Genomic DNA, 5,364 nt, shown 5'->3' with positions numbered 1-5,364 from the left:
TAAACAAATTGCCTCTAAATATTAACTTCTTAAGATGCTGGCTCTATAGATCAGCATCAGCTATGTTTGTTTGCCCATTTCTTCAATTCATGTGCATCCAACACACAGTTCAATACTAGCAACTACACAAAATCTAAAATACAATCCTCATTTCAGTATCAATGTAAACATACAGTCTATTAACTTCATCATCTTTTTCTGCTGTCTATAACATCTACTGTCATTTTGTCAAATGTATGCCTAACCCTATTAGGAAGTGATCTTGTTATCAGAGTATTCCTCAACTTTCCCCAAATTATCTTTTTCCTACCTACATCTCAAGTCTTACATCCTGCAATAACTCAGCCAGCACTTAAATCATCAAAAACTGCTTGTGTTAATTTGTTTAAATCACAAAATATCATATGTACTGTAAATACCGGCCATGAAGTACTCTGCATTGTGAAATATATATTTGTTTTAAAGGTAACTAGAGAAACTAGGAACTAGAGAAATCAAAAAAGGCTTTTTTTCTGGAATTAATAAATGCACATCCTGTTCACTGGGGTAATTAAATCCACACTGAGCAATCTCCAATATGCTCAGAATTTGACAGCCAGAATCCTGATCGGGTTGTATTACGCCTGTCTTCAAGTCCTTGCACTGGCTTCCTATTAGGTTACATCTACATTCTGTGGGTGACATGAACTTCTGTAGCTGCAACCCAGAGCTCTGGATTTGTATCCCTAGTGATATCAGAGTCACCTTCCCTGAGTCATTTAAATCCAACCTCAAAACCTTTCTTTTGAGAAGACTCATTTAGTGTCCCTGCTTCATTTTCTAATTTCGGTACCACTTCTCACAGCTTGTCTTTCTTATATGTATTTACTTTTTAATCTGTGGTCCTTATAACTGGTTTTACACCTACTGTATTTCTTTGAGATGCTACATTTAAAGGTGCTATATAAAATAAAGTTTTTTATTATTGTTATAAAGAAACATGATCAGATTTTCCCTGGTTCCGAAAAAAAAGATCTAAAGTATACCAGTTTGTCACTCTTCTAACACTCTCTTTGCTAAATGGCTTTGCAAACTAATCTGATCAATCCACCTATTTTATGTACTTTCTCTATCCTGCTAGAAAATTTTGAAACGAGTCCTATGTTCATCCTCCAACCAACATTAGATAGAAAAAATCTTTAGATTTCAATATTTTTATCTTTATTTAGTGGTATCATTAGTGATAAAGGCTAAACTTTCTTGGAAAAAATTATTTTATGTGTTGCAAAAAACTAACTTGCTTTAACAAAACATATTTACAATTCTTTGCGCCTGTCAATCTACCTGAATGCCCAACTATCTGAGCAGCCCTCCATGACACCATGTTTGCTATTGATTTTTATAAGGCTCTCTGACAGAATTGCTGTTTTTTATGTGTGCTATTTTTCTTACTCTATCCCATCAACCTTCATACTCTCCCTGCCAGAAATGCACCTGATTATTCAAGCCCCTCACTCTCTGCCAAATGTTTGCATGTTCTTTTGTAACACATACCTTACTGTGATTTGTTTTGGTACATCTAAGCTTTTGCAAGTGTTCATGCATCCCTCTTCTGCACTATGTCTAGTCATGACTTTTTTTCTGTTTGCTTATTTCAAAGTAACACCTGCTCCATTTCTAAAACGTTTTGCTCATGTGTATTTTTGTATTTTTACATTTATTTACACCTATAGCACTTTAATGTCCTACATTTTCATTTGCCTTAGTGTGTAGACTGAATTTTAGTTTAGCCTTAAACAGCTTAAGTTTTCTCTATCTTTTGTTTCTTGTCCTACAACTGTTATTGATCACCGAATTATTGTACTTGACGTGGCTTCTTTCATTCATCCTTTCCTGAATGTCTATGACAAGCAGAGATAGTGCTGTCTCTGGTGCAATCTTTTGCAGCTGAAATGTCACTGTTTAAATGAATAAGAAATGATATTGCTCATTAATCTAATCACTTATTCTACATAACGTAATTGGTCTCTGAAAATGCTTTTTTTCCTGTTTGTTTTGGAGACCTTAATCGAACCTGATTTGAAATGTCAGAAAGGATTGAATTTCTATGTGTATTTCTTTTTCAGAAAAAGTGACATTTCCTATGTTGCTTTGTTTGTCAAAATTTTAACTTTATATTTATGGTCAGATTTCAACTATAAATCTTACACTGATTACTAGCAGTAAATACTTATGTTTTGTTCCCCCTTACCACAAAAATATATTTGTATTGTAGCTGGGATTAACTTTTTTCGTATGTGTCTCTCCCTACTGTTAACTATCCAGCCATTGCAAGGCACTGCAGCAGCCACAAATAAATTAAAAAATAAACTTTTTTTTCTCTTGATGGTAACTGTAACAAACTGTCACATTTCACATCCTTGCAAAACAATCATGACGTTCTCATCCAATCAAAGGTTTGATGTTTTTTTTTATTTTGAATCTGTAATCTTGACATGCAGATGTGGAGTAGAGTTAATAGCTTCAGATTTAAAAGGTTATTAATAATATCTTCCTTGTTGCATTAACACTGGAATGTTCTTACAAGTGTAAAAAGACGTGATACACAATGTGTCTCCTCTATAACTCTTCAATTTACAGTGAAATTCTGCCAGAGCCTCACACCATTGTCCAATAATACTCTGCTTGTGTCTAATTTTCAGTTTAGTAGGATTTGCGCGATAAGCCATTCCAATCATTTATTGGGATGACATTTCCCACCCATTTATTACCCATAAATCACTGTACAACACTTGTTTGAGTCAGAGTGTACCTACTTCAGGTGAGTAGCAGCATCAGCAATGCGTAGTCTGCAAAGAAACAAGTAATAGCTTGTTCACAGCTGAAATGTTGTGTTTTCTCTCTTTTCTTTTCAGCACAGAATAAACCTATTACTTGTTCCTTTACTGTAACTACTGCATGATTTCTTTATCCGTTTCAGCTAAATGAGGGAACTAAATCAGTCAGAATCTGAGTGCCAATTGTAAAAATAACCCTTCTTCCCTTCAACTCTTGTTTAACAAAGAAGCTCGCGACGGATACCATCACAATACCATCACTTAATTTATCCAGATACACAAATTCACGCCAGAGCCAACAACAAACTATAATAGTGGACTTTTTTTATGTATTCACTATATAAGAAACAAAAAGAAACGGATGTCAAAGTGCCGAAATGTCTACATGTCTATATTTTAGCTGCTTAGTTACATGATTCCATATTCATATAACTATCAAGTGATGTTAAATCACTACAACTTGTATCTTTTTACAATAACAGCAAGTGGTGTTCTTACTATGTATTCTTAGAAAAGGATAAAACATTATAACTTTTTATGAAGTACACAATATAAGCTTAATAATGTTAGAACACTCACATTAAAACCAGAACCCACTAAGTTACCAAGTTAAAGACTTTGATGCGTAAAATATTTATGAATAATTAACTTATTTATGATGAAGGTGGAGGGTTTAGTACTTTTGTCCAACTGAGCAATCTTGCTTTTATAAAATATACAGACTTTTTAATGTTTAATGATAAACATGTTATTATACACAGTTTAAAATTATTAAAAGTCTAAAAATTATACAACTTAAATTCTTAATTGAGAAAAGATTATCCCTCTACAGTGACCAGGATTCGAAACCGGGCGTATGGAGGTGTGTTGCTCTTTGTAGGCTACAAAGGAACAAGATAAGTTTAATTCCATGTTCAAAGTTGTGTCTCTTTTCTTTTCAGAATTTCAGGAATTAAGCTTTAATGAATCCTGCTGTTCATTAAAATGAAGTATGCTGGGTCACAAGATGAACTCCTCTATAACTCTTCAACTTAAAGAAAAATCCCCCCTTAATCACAAAACCATCTCTAATAATAATGTTTCCAGATTCACACACTCACTCCAGAGCCTTTTTCCCAGAAACAATTAACTTCCCAATATGTCTTTGGACTATGCAATACTGTACATTATTTGTATTTTGCAATAATTAACTGCATTATGATATAATCGGTATATAAATATATGGTATACACAGTAAATATGGTACTGTATGGTTTAAAAGACCCTACAGTACAATATGTGTGAAATACATTTTTATAATCCAAATTTAAAGTTAAATTGTTTCAGATTAATTTGCTGAAATTTGCATTGAGACAAAATATAGATTTTCTCAATGTGGATGTAAACCTGAAAGAGGCATATCTTGTTCACAACAAGTTATAATAATAATTTTTATATATATCCGGCTATGTAAAAATAATAAGAACTGGTCTGTCTAGGAATAGAACAAGTTACTTTTTGTGTAGCAGGAAGCCATGTAAACCAGTGAGCTAAACTGCCACTTGAGCACTATGCGCTACATTACAGTCTATGAACATTTCATTGACCAGGATTTGAAACCTGGCATTTTCTGGTGACAGCCCAAATGCTCCACCTGCCATTTTACACAGGAGTGCAGTCTAACAAAATTATATTTTTTTAAAAAAGGACAGAGTGCTGCTGTCACTTGAGGGGTGCATGGCACAGTGTGCTGCATTATCTGGTGTGCATTCTGAATGGCTGGATCTGTATGTCGCACCACAAATCATATTCAAACTACATTGCAAACCAATTCACTCATTTAACAGCTACATTCTGAAAAAAATATCTTCATTATTTTGGTCCACATTTGCAGAGATGTATTTTTTAATTCACAGTGATGAAATGTGAGTTTTTTTTTATCATTCACAAGTCTATGGACAGTTATGATTGTCAACCTGTGAGTCAGTACTGTGTTCACCTGTTATAATCTTCTTTTCCCAAAATGGTGGACAATTTTTAACGTGAAATGACAGTTCATCCCCACTAATTTTTTTCTTTGCTTTTTATAGGTTTATACAACTCTGTTGACAGCTGGATGATTGTCCCCAACATCAAACAGAACCACTACACAGTGCATGGGCTGCAGAGTGGCACACGTTATGTTTTTTTTGTCAAGGCTATAAACCAAGCTGGCAGCCGAAACAGTGAGCCTGCCAGGCTCAAGACCAACAGTAAGTTGTTAGTTGTATTAAGGAGTTAATCTCTTTAGTTCATTTGGATTAGCAAAAGTTTCCAATTAAATAAATTTGACTGTGGTTGCATGAATGATAATAGCATTTTAAACAATTAGTAGGATAAAAGTTTAAGACTACACTCATACTCCGGTATCCGAACCTAATTCGTTCCTGAAAATCTGTTCAGAAGAAGGGAGATCGTAAATCGAATCTATAATTTCTCATGGGAAAAATTCCACCTGGTTCCGAACCAAAGACAAGTTCACTCTAACACCACCCTAAAAACATGTAATACCATACACACCGTTATAGAA

This window comes from Atractosteus spatula, chromosome 9, assembly GCF_055471065.1.
Source record: "Atractosteus spatula isolate fAtrSpa1 chromosome 9, fAtrSpa1.hap1, whole genome shotgun sequence".
Lineage (NCBI taxonomy): Eukaryota > Metazoa > Chordata > Actinopteri > Semionotiformes > Lepisosteidae > Atractosteus > Atractosteus spatula.
This window is presented reverse-complemented; position numbering follows the sequence as displayed.